This window comes from Trachinotus anak, unplaced genomic scaffold (genome assembly GCF_046630095.1).
Source record: "Trachinotus anak isolate AG129_WGS33_773 ecotype Australia unplaced genomic scaffold, CSIRO_AGI_Tana_v1 ptg000024l, whole genome shotgun sequence".
Classification (NCBI taxonomy): Eukaryota; Metazoa; Chordata; class Actinopteri; order Carangiformes; family Carangidae; genus Trachinotus; species Trachinotus anak.
The window spans coordinates 14,403,240-14,419,102 of record NW_027273875.1 but is presented as its reverse complement, the minus strand read 5'-3'; the positions used below and the strand labels follow the sequence as shown (position 1 = coordinate 14,419,102).

At 39.9% G+C, this 15,863-nt stretch overlaps 1 protein-coding gene across 2 annotated transcripts in view; it reads left to right on the top strand.

Annotated features, from left to right (window-relative positions):
• The first annotated feature begins 76 nt into the window (after window positions 1-76).
• Window positions 77-15,863, top strand: part of slc8a2a (solute carrier family 8 member 2a) — a 27,549-nt gene continuing 11,762 nt past the window's right edge. For both annotated transcript variants that reach the window (XM_071461395.1, XM_071461394.1), the window contains exon 1: window positions 77-2,997. The gene's annotated coding sequence lies outside the window, so the exon portion shown is untranslated. The remainder of the gene's footprint in view (window positions 2,998-15,863) is intronic.

The window sequence follows — 15,863 nt, the reverse complement described above, 5'->3', positions numbered from 1 at the left end:
CACAGAGCCTTGATCAGTATTCACTATCTATTAAATCACAGGGTATATATCTGTATATTTTGTCTAATGTAAATAGTAGTTTCTTGTCTGAATATTAAGACAGTACACAAATCAACTTATTTTGTAAAATGAAAACATTATGAGGAGGTAGTTTTAGTGAAATTCACCTCAATAAACTAATCTTATTTGACTAGAAAAGTGGGTAAAGGTCTACAGCAGCTTCTTCCCATTGATTACTTTTGTCTAATTTAAATTTTCCAAGACATTTTGACATTATAGTGAAACATATTTTCTCCTGTTTTTCATTCAGTGTTTAAATGTCTCCTCATGTAAACTTTATGGTGCACCCTTTATAAACGGCTTTTATGGGCTTTGTTAAGGCTTAATACATTCATTTACAAATGGTTTTTAGATTAGTTATAAACAATTCATAACAACTTTTGGGTAGTGAAAACTCCCTTCTAAAGTCTAAGAGAGGACTGCACCTGAACCAAAATATTTTATCATCTTAAAGCTGCAGAGACGATGACTGAAACCCTTGATGACCTATTAGCATTTATAACATTTTGTTGGCAATTTGTTGGCTTATTAGAAAGTGGGATACTTATGAGCATTACTATTAACCATACAATTGTCAACACATGTATCTGCACAATTCCCAAATACAAAGGATTAATACCGGCCAATGTAAGTGATTCATTCACCATTAATAAAGCAATTGTAGGTCTAATTTATAACCATTTAGTGTATAAGGAGTGTCTTATTAGAAAGAGGTACCATATTTTTAAAGTTTTGACAGGAAACACTTTGGCAGCATGTGTGGACAGATGAAAAAAAGATATTTGTTATCCTACTATCATGCCTTTAGTCTACTTGTAAAATCCAGGCACATTCCATATATTTAAACCATCACATCATATCACACTGCACCACCAGTCAAAATACGACCTAGACAATCGTTACACTGCAAACATGCCCGCATGTACAGCACTGTGGCCCCCACAGAGCCCTGATCCCGATGTGATGGAGTCAGCCTGGGATCACATGAAGAGACAGACTGAATCCTCAGAAGATCTGTGGCAGCTTCTTACTAAAGATACTGGAACATTGTACCTGCCAAGTGCCTGAAAAACTTTGCAGCTGCACTGAGGAAAACTGCTGGCAAAGTGGGGTCACAGCAAATACTGATTTAGGTTTTTCTGTTTTCTGCTCTTTGTATGAAGGTAACTGATTAATAAAAATCCTCATAACATAAATTTTGAAAGCATCCTCACTTAAACTGAAGCCAAAAGTCAACATTATAACCTCCATGGAGAGAATATATATAATGTAGAACTGTTAGACCGCATTAGTTTTAGCTGTGTGGACCTAATAAACTAAGTGTATATAAGTAAATAGGTCAGAATTAATTTCCATAACTTCTGTTGATGATGCACTAACCCTACTTAAAATACTTTTGAGTTTCCTTTGTGGATACCTGGATGCCTGGTACTTCCTGAGACATGCTGTATTTGCAGGTTTACTAAAGAGGTCTGTGCTTTACTCAGGGCTGGATTTCCAACCAGGCAAAGTGGGCAACTTGATGGGGGCCCCAGCCCCCCTGTAAGCCCCTGATTTACTACATATCACCAGGGTCTACATCATTTGCACATTTGTCAGAAATGCGCACCACTGGAAGAACAATATCAACTCTGATAGATCCTCAATCCTCTATCCTGTGTCAGACCTAGTTTTAACACCTTAACTGTTTAGTTAGTTATAGTTATTTATAGCTGAGTGTTTATCAAACTGTTTCCATTTTTTATGTTTGTCAAGTAATTTACCCACAGAAAACCCACAAGGTAGAGTTATTTTACCACAGAAGTACTGTAAGGCTGCAACCAACAATTAATAATTCATTATCCTTATGTCTAACAATTATTTTTCTTTGATCTAATGTTTAGTTAGAAAACAGAGAAAAATGCTGATTATTTTTCTCTGAAGATCAGGTGACAAAATTTTGAAAGACGCAAACACACTGAGTTTTCTGTCATAGAAAACTGGAGAGAAGCCCGTACCAGTGAATTTTTGCCATTCTTGCTTAGTGAATGGTTTGCTCAAGAAATGATTGAATAAAATCTGAAAACTGTTGCCGATCATTTTCTGTCAGCACTTATCATTAATCATTTCAGCTTCATAATTCTGGTTGGTTTCTAGGTGCCTGCAGAAACAGTGAAACTTCCATGTACAGTGGGGGTCAACGGGGACCCAGTTACCAACTTTTGCCCATGGCACCCCTCGGAGGGTAATCCAGCCGTGACTTTACCGCTTGCCTTCACTGACGCTCAATTCAAGTGTCTTTTCTTTTTTTTTAGGAAGAAAATAAACTTAAAAACGAAGTAGTGTCTGTCAGGTTTCATATTTGGCAGACAGAGCAGCCTGTCTGTCTGTAGCCCATCTATCTACAGTGTCTATGGAGGTTTTACTATACGTTTCATCATGAAACTATAACATTTCCTGCCCCGCACTTGTCGCACACTGATCAGATGAGACGATTCCCTTAAAACAGCAGCAGCTTTGCACTTGCGCACTTTTCCCTGCTGCTGCTGCTGCTGCTGCTGCTTTCAAGTGCTCTCGAAAACAATTCGTAAAACACAAAATAAACCACTTGTTACTGCGTCTTGTTGCCGGGACAAAAACTTATAGTTTGACATTTGGTCTCACACAATGTACAGTGGCTGCTTCACACACATTCCTGTCATTTCCCCAGCAAAAACACTTCGATCAGAGAATTTACAACTTCAAAGCATCAGGAGCAGGAAGTTGGGAGTGGACCGTAAAAGCAGCACGTCATCCTCCCCCACGTCAGCTCGCAGCATCACCACGGTTTGTTAACGGCAATGTGAGTGAACGGGAAAGTTCACTCTGTGAGTTCAGCCGTGTGTCGAGACGGGGATAGTTTTACCGGACGTTCAGAGGCGATGCCAGCCTGTGGTGGAGCTGTGCCATAAGCAGAAGGTAGGACGCGGACAGGGTGGAGGTAATACACCTTTGTGTGGGAGGCTGCTGCCGCCCCCGGGACACATCTGTAGTTTTGATTGATCCAATTCTGATATGAAATAGATACACGACCACCACTCACAGCAGCTGTGATAAAGAAATAGAGTCTCATTTGATCAGCTGAAAAGATTGCCTCAGTGAATCCTGTTTAGGAGGAGAGTTACTGACAGTATAGTTCAGCAAAGAAATGTCAGAGGTAACTCATGAGGTCAGTAAAACAGAGACAAAAGTGTGATGAAGAGAAGTGTGATCTCTAAGTAGAGGCTATACCACAGCTGGATGAAATGACAGAACATGTCATGTTGGGCCAGACTCATCGCCATCTACTTTGTTTTTCAGTTGCAAAAATGTCTCATATGAATCACATGTGGTTGATGGTTGGAAAACACAATTGAGGCTTCACCACTCCTTTAATTTAACAACACTCTGCTTGGTTGTTTTGTCTGACAGCAGCATTTTCTGCCAGTTTCTTCTGATTGACTGAAGAAATTAAAACTGGATTACCACTTTTAAATCAAGTGTGAGTGTACTGATGTGTGCCATGATTTTATTCTGAAAGATCACTCATTACATTTTCTTGATAAGAACAGAGCTTCTGATCTGATATTTAACTGATATAAAAGTGTCATTCATTTAGCAGATTGGCAGCGTCACGTCCAGTATCCCCCACCCACCCGTCTCTTGCGTCTGTGACAGTGCTGGCTGTGCCCACAGCTGTGTGAGGAGTTGGTGATGTGTGAGACGGGAGGTGTTGACTGCAGATGCACCCCCAGTGCCAGTCCATTATATTTAATTACGCACGTGATATCATTTGTATCACTTTTCACATAATGCATCCCCAAAAGCACTATGCTCACTTTTTTTTTACTCATGCGTGTTCTTTTTCTTTATGGCACACAATGTTTCTCATAGTTTATAAAGTTATGCCACTGACACTGAGTCAGAATATCTGCACTAAGAATGGATAACAATGAACTGCAGAACAGGTAATAACACTAAAACAGACTGTATTTACCATAATTGAATAGAATAAAGGAAAAATCTATAGACTGTGGATGTTTAAGCAAATTGTATGTCTTTGTCATACTATTACAGAACAGCTTTTTTTTGGGGGGGTTATTGTTAGATTTGCACATAGAGCTGACAGTGTTAGTGGAATGATTGATTACTTCATCATTAATCAGCAACTATTCTGATAAATGATCTTTTTTTTGTGTGTGTCACTTTTCAAGCAAGCCAAAATATTTGCAGGTACCTGTTTTTTTTAATGAGAGTATTTTGTTTTTTATGGTTTTGGACTGTTGACATTGTTGTATGTGTGTTTTTAAGCTTTAGGCAATTTTTCACTTTTTTGTCGTTTTATAAGAAAAACATCCCCAGAAAAAAAAACAAGTCATCAAGGACAATATCAGCAGCTTTATCCATACAAAGAATAATGCTTAGTTACAGTTATTTGCAGTGTAAAGTTTTTGTTGTCTTTGGTATGTTGTTCATAAGCTGAATCCAGGCAGTCCACCACTAACACTCACTGACACTTACCCTGAAATGCAACCTCCTCCCCACGTATGTGACGGCACAAGTAAACCAATGCTGCAGTATTGTCTGCAGGCACCAATGTCCTCGCCAATTGCAGGTGCCACAGGACAAAGGGCCATACTACACCTCACGTTTCTCTCACATTTCCCCTACAGTCAATCAGTAAAACCATACAGTTGATCAGCCTCCCCTCCTGAAACTTTTTCATCCACTTGATTTAGGGAAGTCAGCATCTATGGATGGGTCCTGTTTACCCTGGGTGAATTAGATTACTGCACCTCATGTTGTTACTGATGTGCAATGCTACTGTAATGTACTCACGAAGACCATGATCCCCTCCCACATACCTGAGGATCAGAGAAATGATGTAACAGCTGTCAGTCACAGTGTTGTTTAATTTCTCTCAATCATTATATCTTTAGCAGGGCACATGCTGTAATGGATAGTATTTACCAGTCTCTCTGTGAGTCTGTGTGTGTGTGTGTGTGTGTGTGTGTGTGTGTGTGTGTGTGTGTGTGTGTGTGAGTGACTGGGAGAGGAGAGTCAGTGCCTGTGGGGGTCTGTTTTGTTTTCATTGACTCCCTGGTCTATTGTGTGTTCAGGCCCGCTGGCTGCCTCTGCACATTTTGCTAACATTTTGTTGGTCTAAACTAGATTGTTGCCCTGAATTCAAGCTGCCATGGTGAAGACTAAAAGGCACCACAATACATCTGCATCTGAGGTGTTCAAAAATGTTTGAAGTAGACATATTAGTTAGTGGTTTGTTGACTTTACCTTACATTCATTTACATTCATTTTGTGTTCTTCTTTAGGTTGCCTCACTATGTGATGCCCCTCAGTTAATCAACATTATAAGCAACGTGTTAACTTTGGGTAATGAGTAGAGGCTTTCTCCTTAATGTGTCACATCGGAAAAAAAGATTAGAGATTGTTCACAGGGGTCAGGTAGTCACAGTCTAGTGTGAGTGTGGTTGCTGCAAAGTGCAAGAAGTTTGTGTATATGATCAGTGGTGGACAGCACTTTTACTTACAGTACAGTTTTGAGGCACTTGTACTTAACTTGAGTATTTCCATTTTCTGCTACTTCTCACATGGTTTCATTTAGACAACTGTAAAAATTATTCAATATTTCACAAAAAGCTAAGATTAGAGAAAAATGAATACAAATTTGTGTACCAAAACTTTTTTTCTGCTGCATTAATCATCTCACATGCCCTCAGATTTATGTTATGATCTTTTGTAGAGGTCCGACCGGAGGTTGGGAATTACACTAACTTACTGTATTTAAAATATAAAATGTTGTATTATTTTATTCGAAAAGATGATATGAATCACCTACAGCTCCTGGTATAAAAAAGTCTTTTGACATCATAAAACAAATATACAAATTAAATAAGTGACAGATATTCCTATTTAGTTCATTATATCAGCAATAATCAATAGAATAAAAATAAAATCAGTCTAGGGTTGTTTTTCCCTGGATACAGATCAGACCTGCTGCTCATCATCAGTCATTTTTATTGTAAAACTGACAAACACCAAGTCAAGATCTGACTAAATGAGCCCTGTGGATTCACTTCATGTCACCTGCTGGTTGAGACTAGCTCCACATCGAGCACTGATGTATCATTATTAACATTAACCTACTTCATATTTTAAGAATATATTGCAGAACAAGTACTTTTGATATTTCACGTACATTTTTTCATAATACTTTCACTTACCAAGGATTTTGAATGCAGGACTTTTCCTTGTAATGGAGTATTGTTATATTGTTGTACTTGTACTTTTACCTGAGTCATGGATGTGAATACTTCTCCCACCACCGTCTATGATGTTGTCGCATCACTCCTCACATCCAGCAGCATGGTTTTAGATATTCTGTCTGCTCTTGATGTTTCTGACAGTATCTTGAATATTGTATAACAGGTGTCCCTGTCTGGGTTCATACTGAAGTTGAGAATGCTGTTCCTTCTAAGGTGACAGGGCTGCCAGTGGCGGAGCAGGGTATCTCAGGTAATGGAAACCTCAGGAGCTGCTGTCTGCTGGCAGTCAGTCGTACGTCTGACGCCCCCTTTTCTGTTCTCCTCGCCTCCCGGGCCCCATGCAGCCTCTCTCTGTCCACCTGCCCCCTCCTTTAGGAAAAGGAAATGTTTGAGGTTTTTAGCGAATGCGTCAAGGGGGAGAAACAAGAGACGAGAATGACTTGGAAATGTCAGATGGAACCTTTCTTTCAGAGTCAAACTGATGAGCAAAGACAAGAGATGCTGAACTTCCTAATCACCCATGAGGTCTCAAAAGATCCTGCAGTGTCACAGGATGTAATTCTTACTTCAACCTGAAATCAGCTTTGGATGTATGGAGTAGAGTTGGGTGACAGTGTCTAGCACTGGGAGTAGAGTGAGGATGCTTTGAAAAATAATGCGACTCTGACTCTGTATGTTTGGACCAATCAGACGCCTCCCTGATGGTCCTGATGATGGATAAGAATGCAAACATTTCAATTCACTTCAATTCAATTCAATTTTATTTGTATAGCGCCAAATCATAATATACATTATCTCAAGGCACTTTACAGGGTAAGACTGAGACCTTACTTTGTTATAGAGAAAAACCCAACAGTTCCCACAAAGAGCAAGCGCTTGGCGACAGGGGGGAGGAAAAACTCCCTTTTAACAGGAAGAAACCTCCAACAGAACCGGGCTCAGGGTGGGCGGCCGTCTGCCTCGACCGGTTGGGTTTAGGAGGAGATAAAAAAGGGGGGGTGGGGGGAGGAGAGAGGAGAAAAGAGAGAGAGAAAGACCAGGAACAGCTGTATAGGTAATGGTGTTATCAATAATGATGACAGATAACCGTGGTTAATAGTAATGATGAGTAGTGGTGGATCTGGATCCTGCTGCTCCCGGGGCAGAGAGACCTGCAGAATGAGGACAGAGAGAGGGAGAGAGAGAGAGAGGAGAAGCACAAACTACAGGATGAGAAATAAACAAGCAGCAAATTTTTCCCTTTGAGAAGCTGGAATGTCACAATCTTTGCTTAAACAATGAAAAAAAAATAAATAAATAAAAAAATTGTCGGTCAACCAATTAATCAATTTATAATTTCAGCTGCAACAGTGGTTGTTTTCATCTTCACTTGCTGTCACTCAGGATTTTCAAACATGTAAATCTCTATCAAAGCCACTGTGCTGTTAGTGGGATGACTCTGATGCACTTCTCCTGTGTGAGCTAAATGACAGTAGTGCTAACAGTCTATGAGCAGGAAATATTCTTTCATCCACAGAAAATCATCCTGAAACTGTCACACTTACATTTTTAATATTTCAAGTTATTTCTTCTGTTTCTGTTCATGTTTCTGCCTTTTGGAGAGGGTAATAAGTTTCAGGGCTGAACAATATGCAAAAAAAAAAAAAAGATATTGTGATTATTTCGGCATGTCTTGAAATTGCAATATGAGTCACAATTTCAGTTGGCCTGATTGTTTTTGCATTTCATTTACACTAAAAAATGTTTTTAATGATGATGATGTGAATTTTGTTGGGGCTTGTATACAAACAAGGATGTTCCCTTACGTCTGGAGAATATAATGCATCTCTGCAGCACCATCATGCTTATGGTGCTAATCATGCACAACAACAAATGTTGAGACACATTTTACCTTTATCAAAAAATTGCAGCTCTGTATATTGCACTCGGCCATATTGCAATTTTGATTATATTTCAATTAATTGCCCTGGTAGGTTCGTAACCAGAAGGCACAATTTTCCAGAAAATAGAAATTATATTTCCAAAATAAAAAAAGTCACAAAAAAATTCTTAGAGGATCATTGTAAAGAGAATCAAAAAGTTCTGCATACTGTCGATCACTTGTACCCACTTTATTCATCAGGTAAAATTCAGTGTAAAAACCTTGTGTCGTTTGTTACCTGCTAGGATCTTTGTTGTAGACATTGAAAATTGACTATTAGACATAAACGGGTCAGAGAAATGGAGCTGAACTGTGGTCACTGAAAGCAGATCACCATATGTGAGGAACAGTGTGGCAGCGTGCCCACCACGCTGTAAACTAAACCTCATGCTCAGCCAGGCTTGCACTGCTGCTGTCCAGATTGATGGTAATTTTGACCCAGTGGACACGGAGGGAACAGAGGCTGTGCACAGCTTGGCTTAGCTTTCCCCCCGCTGCGTATGCACTACACAGACTTCTCAAAAACCAATTCAGTCCTCTGGGGTACTGATTGAGCCGCTGTAATTAATTTATACACGGAGTGACTTCACACAGTGCAACATTACGCTGAGGCACTTTGAGAGACAGCTGCTGTTGATGACGTTCACTTTGTCTGTGGTCACATCTGGAAAAGTTTAAGATAAAATTAAATGTTGAAGTCAACTTTTTAACTTGCAGGGTGCATCTATTACAAACTACTTCTACTTTTGTAGCCATCATCCACCTAACAGTACTGTGTGTTACAACCAGCCTGGGTGGAGGATGCAGTCATATTGCAAAAGACACAGTAGGAAGGTGTTAGGGGAATTTATGGGATCATGAAAGCACCAAAACCATCTTGTACCATTGAGATGCACAAGAAATAGTCGTGAAGTTGTGAAAATTGAAGCCCTGACTATGGGGTCCCGTGTGGATGTTGTTGGAGGTGTAATCAGACTCTGTTTCTTCAGTCTGTCTGAATGTAGGTGCATTCTCACATCCGGATCCGGTCCTGTATCCAGTGACTAACGTGACTAAACTTGTGTGTGAGAAATGTTTTAAAATAGTTTAAACATTTGCAGAGTCGGTGCTCTGGAAAATTTAACGTAATGGAAAAAAAACTTTAACTAGATAACTGTTTAACAAAGCCTGGTTTGCTTTCCATATCCTCTGTCTGTAGGACTTGTTTATGCAAACCTCTTCAAAATGTTGTATTGAGAGTAATCACCTGCCAAAACTTCTGGTTACAAGCACATAAAAAAGTAATTTTAAATGTTTCTCAAATCTTTTGACAAGACAGATATTCATATTTAATGGAACATTATAGAAAAAAATCTACAGAATTTTATTAGTTGAAGAATATGGGAGAGTGGTTTGTTTTTCTCTGGAGACAGATCAGACCTGCTGTTCGTCTAAATCAATCATTTTTATTACTTTTTTATATACGGTCTGGTGGATTCACCATATACACCCAAGCTAATGTTAGCTAATGTTAGGTAATAGTAGGTAATGTTAGGTAATGGTAGGTAATGTGAGCACACTCCATCTGTAAGTGGAAAAAAGTGAGAAATATCAAATGTAAATAAAGCCATGTTTGAAACCTCCTCAAGAGACCTTTGATCCACATTTGTAGTTTGGCCCAGTCTTTATCTGTGTGTCTGTCTCTGTGTCTGTCTGTCTGTCTGTCTGTGTGGCCTGGTGGATTATCTTACCCTCTGATTCATCTGGTTCATTAACAGGCCCATAGCAGCAGGCCAAAGCCCTGTGTTACTTATTAAAGGGACGGATCCCTTTCCTTTCTTTGCTTTAACTGCAAACAGAGAGACTGTCTAACAGAGAGACTGTCTAACCGCCTTGATTTGTGTGTAACTTGAACGGATGTTATTGTGCTGTAATGGATGTGTTTAATACAGCACTGCTCTGATCCGATGCTGAATCATCTGCAGTGACGATGGTTTGGAGGTGCATTCCACGACACCTCCAGGGAAAACAAATCTCTTGGATTATTTCCTTTTGTTACAAATCAAATTCTGAACGGTCTCGCATGCATGTCCTAAAATAGTGTAAGAACCAGGCCAAAGTTTTCTTTTAGATATCCAATCCAAGTATCTTAGCTGTCCAACAACAGTGAATACTTTAGATACACAGAAACAAAGGTACAGCATCATAAGAACAAAAAAGCCAACATAGATAAGTAGAGAAAGATGAGGGCACCAGTATAGTAACTGGTTGGTATTCATTCAGCAATACTCAGGTGTCCTCCACCTGAGCCAAATCCTGAATGATTATCAAACCTTTTTGATTATACATACAATAATGTACATGAAAATACAACATATAAATACATGTTTGTAATAAGGGGTGCAGTGTTTTGCGTTAAAATATGTATTTTCTTTAATGGAAAGAGTATTCTCTGTTAAAGTCCAAGGGGCACTTGCAGTTCACTTTAAATCAGGCCTGGTTAGCCTGTCCATCTCTGGAGTGGGACTCAGCAGTGGACGTATTTAAAGCTGCTATATTCAGTATTTTTTGGGTGGACTGGTTACGGCCCAGCATGACATATCTGAATGTCTGTGAGTGAGTGACTCAGTGAGTGAGTGAGTAAATGAGTGATGGAGATGAGTTTATGATAAAGTTAGACCATTGGCTGACTAAGTGTTGGACTTTTCCCATTGGTTGTTGCCAACTCAAAATGATTTGGTATTATCATTTTCTGTTACATCCTAAGTATATGTTTACAATCATTTTCAGACCCATTTAGCACCTAGCAACAAATCTAGTGACTTTTTGGACAAATGAGTCTCCAGTACTGGCCCATGAGCACAAACACTTTCCCTCCGCAGGCACACCTCTCTCTGCCTCTCATTCAGGTGACCGCACAGCTGCTGACATGGACCTGAATGAGCTTCTAACTTATTCTCTGAGTGATTATTTTAACACTTACTCATGTGTTCGGTGATTTGTCAGATTATATTGTTAGAAAATCAGGATTTTAGCAGCAGCTTGGAAGTGACTGCTGGTTAACATGTAATCTTAATGAGCCACGTTTCGCTCACTGTTTCATATTTGTCCCGTTGTCGGACAAGAGAAACACAAAACATGTAAATGTGATCAGTTTATGGTGGATTTGTTTGTATCAAATTACAGTATATGTGAGCACAGAGAGTAGGACAGAAACACATAAAGAGCTGAAACCAGCTGACAGCAGGCTGTATACTATGAACACTGGACTTACAGTCAGCAGGTGGCCAGAGCCACGTCTCCTCGTATATGATAATATTGCTCTATAGGATGTGTGCCTGGCAAATAGCTAACATATTTGCTCACATGTTCGCCATACCAACTTTAACCAGTGATAGTATGTCCGTGTTCACAGCTTATCATATACAGTATCTACTAACTACACCTGCCCTCTGAACATATATATATATATATAAACATACTAGCTGTCTCAGGTTGCCTCCAAAGTCAGTGTTGATGTTTAAACGGATAAGTGGTGTTGGCTCCGCTTACTTCGGTGTGTAGCATCCGAAGCTAATTCACTTATGAATGACACTTGTGGCAGCAGCCAGTGGAACGGCTGTGAAACTTTTTTCTTTGTAGAGAGCTGCAGTAATGTCACACTGACGAGCATGACCCTCTGCTCTGTGGATGTTAGCATAGGGCTTCACTGGTGACTGAGTGTTTAACATGAAACAACAAACACAGGTTTTGATTGGCCGGCTGTGAAACTGATACATAGTATGTTACTGGTTTACCTGTGCATAGAGCTTACATCCTGGAAAGGCGATCTTTGTCAATCTGCATACAGGTTAATGCTCAAGCTGCACGGAAAGTGCATTCCTTATGGTGAGGTTGGAGGATGTGTGTGTGTGTGTGTGTGTGTGTGTTGACACAGATACCTGACAGGTCCTTAATTCTGAATGCAATGTGAAATTGAAACACATTGATTAACTATCTTAGACAGTTAAACAATTCTTGTTTAGGAAATTTTACAAATTGTACCAAAGCTGGAAACAAGTGAGTAAAATCAGAAGATGACTGAGCTGTAGGTTACTGGTGTTGTAGGTGATAGTTACATTTCTTCTGCAAATATTCACTGCACGGTATCTGCACTGGTGAACAAGAAACCCAACTGCTTAGGACAACAAAAGCCTGTCTGTCAGAAAGGGATCTACCGGCTGATTGGAGGTTTTTGGGGGTTAAACACTGGTATAAGAGTACATTTATTTCCTATTATTGATGCTTGAATGATTCATCTCTGTCTTGCTCCCACACCTCAGTATTCTGCATGTCAAAAGGAGCGGCCCTCATGAGGCTGTATCCCACCATCAGGGTACAAGCAGGAAATATTAAACTGTTACAGGTGCTAACTCCTATCAGTGTAAGGTAACCCCAGGCAATCACTTATCGGTGGTGCTGACTGATCGTGGCCGTGTCAGAGGCAGTAAGGGGAGATGAGCTGTCACCCAGCTCGCTGTTCCTGTGCGAGAAGTGGACACACAGACCTGTCAACAGCTCATGACCCCTTCCCCCCAGGCACAAGAAAGAGTGAGTGAGTTTTTTTTTTTTTTATGGTCATTATCCTCAGCTTTTACATTGGGTGTGTTTTTTTAAGCTTTTATCCTCTTTTCGAAGTAACAGTTCAATCTAAAAGTATCCAGTGACCATCACTCTCGGAGGAAAATCAGAAAGAGTTGAATCAGTGTCACTGCAGAGGAAAAGCTCTGATCTGTTTAGGTGAGGGTAGGGAGAGGCAGGAATCAGCCGATTTATCGCTCTGTTTACTCAATCTCTCAACTGGAAAGACTCAGAAGTACTCCTTTTATGTCCAGCTGATAAAGCTACCACGCTGTGCATCTGAATGATGTTTACAGAGCTCCTTGAAGGTGACATGAAAGGAAAGGATACTGCTATATTTAGGTGAATGCATTAATCAATAATGCATCCAGCTCTTCCAACTTGTTGATTAGCCAGCACTCATATACTGTATGGTCAGCCTTGGCACTGCTGCATCCTGCAGATCACTCACCTCCCACCATACAGAGAAAATCTGCATTTGGATCTTAAACATGTCCCACAGGCTGAAGACTCTTGTTAAGATATAATACAGGACATTAGGAAACAATGGAAGAATTTTTCTCAGAATTCTGAGAAAAAGTTTTCATTTTAAAAAATCAGCAGTGAGAATTCTTAGAATTCTCAGAAAAACAGAGGTGCATTACACTTCCCTATTCTGTGCTCTGTAGCCCGGGTAGTAAAAGTATGAAAAGTATTCGGTTAATACTAGTCCTGTTTGTTTAGGTGGTGTGTTGTGAGTCTTTGTGAGTCTTTGTCTTTGTGTGTTGCATATTGCAGGTTTCATGTGAAAGCTGTTCTGGTAGAAATAAGGCTGGTGCTCTCGTTATACATATCTCGTTTTACTACTACTATAATGACTCCCTGTTTTGTGCACTATTGTTTTACAAATATGAAGACTGAAAGAGTTATTTTTGGCGAGCCTGCCTCCCGTCAGCAACCACTGGTGTAAGGTGGCCCTCTGTCTGAGGTCGTGGTAACCATAGCAGGCCTTGGAAAGTGAAATGTGATGCAGCGGGCCCTCTGGGCTGTGTTTCTGAATCACAACTCCATAATGAGCTGGCAGAGCTCAAGCTGCATCAAAGATGCAGCACCCAAGTATCTGTTTCAACTCCCAGTGCACAATAGTGCAGTGTCACCTGTGCAGGTGGAGTGGAGGTGGAGTCAGAGACTGAAGCTCTCGACCATCCTGCTGCACTCACATCCATACATGCTCAGAGGAGTTCACACTGTAAATACCCGCTGCACTTAAACATGTCGGTGCGCTGACATCAATTCATCCAGAACACACACATATTATTCCTATTTTTCAAAAATAAAAAAAATGACCCAGTGATAAGACCGGTAATGGCCAATAAACAAGTTACATTAGCACAAACAAGGGTTGCTCATGCTTCTTATCAGAGATTAACGTTAATCTAAGGGGGAATCATTTGGATGATTAACAAAACAGGTGATCAGTGATTACAACTGCAACAGATTTCTTGGTGCGTTACAATATTTTCCAAATGCTTTTCTCTCGTTTTATCTTCAGATATCATATCCACATTAACTGACCTACCCTGCCCCAACACTAACTGCGACTCAAATGACTTTCCTCTTTTCATGACCACCCAGAGGTTTGGCTGAACTTTGCTTTCAAAAAGCTTTCACAGAGACAGACACAGCGCTGCAGACACAAAAACCACCTGAGCTGTAAATTAGCGCTTAGTCATTCTTACCATCAGGGTTCAGTGATTAGTGCCAGATAATGTTAGCCACAGGAACTGCATGACTTAACAGTCTGGCTTTATTTTCTCGGGTCATTTTGATAGCCTGTTAAGATGAGTCAGTCAGGTCAATATACTTTTAACTTCTAAGAACGTGCCTTTGTGCTGGTGGCAACGATAAAAAACAAAACAACCTGCACCCTGGCTGAGTGAGCAGGACAGAGACATCGCTGATGCATCCTAAGTATATAGATCCGTTGATGTTCAAATTAATCACAAAACAGAGAAACTGTGCAGCAGCTTTATGTTTTAGTTTTACAGGATGAAGAGATGACACTTTGAGGAGGAATTTATGTTTTTCACTTCATCACTCCTGTGTGCTGGAGAGATATTTTATGGCCAGTGTCCGAATGTTTTTGGTTCTTTTTGACACAAAAAGCTGAGGTTGTGCAAATTTAAAAATAGGTCCATTTAGGACAGTGTTAGATCTCACACTGGTTCTCGGAAAAGCTGCCTTTAAATAGGTCCCTGTAGGTAAATGGCTCTTGTACAGCAGCTTTTGTTGAAGATGAAATAGTGTCTGAAACTCTTACATGTGATGTTATGTGATGCCTTCTTGCATGTCCTGCATATTTTTACATTTGACATCATGTGGTTGTTTTGAAACCATAACTTCCCATAATTTACAATGATGAAATGTAATTTAACAACATGCTAGTGGCTCTGTCACACTGTACTGAGCTAAATGATAACATCAGCAGGCTTACATTCCTGACATTGCTAACATGCTGGTGTTTAACAGGCATAGTGTTTCCCATGCTCGCCATCTTAATTTAGCATGTTAGCGTGCTAACAACATAGAACTGAGACTGGTGAGAATATAATTGGTTTTACAGGTTTTTGGTCACGGTATGGACACATTGAACTTTTGACCTGATTATGGTGCCAAATGAAAGGTCAAATCATCACCAAAGTTATTGCAATTAGTTCTGAGCAGAACATGAAATGTGTTTATCAAGTTTCATTTCATTTAAAACCAGGAGATCATCAAAGTGATTAGGATTCGTCCTCTTGGGACCATGAATGTCTACAAAATGTAGTGGCAATCCATCTAGTAGTTGAGATATTTCCATCTGGACCAAAATGGTCAACCAGCCAACAGACAGACAGACAGACAGACAGACAGACACATGTTGCTATCCACACAAGACAGTAAATAATACAATACAGATGTGTTGTAAATTCATAGTTTTTTAGTTTTTGTTCATATAGAATATGTAAAGATTCTGTAGACAG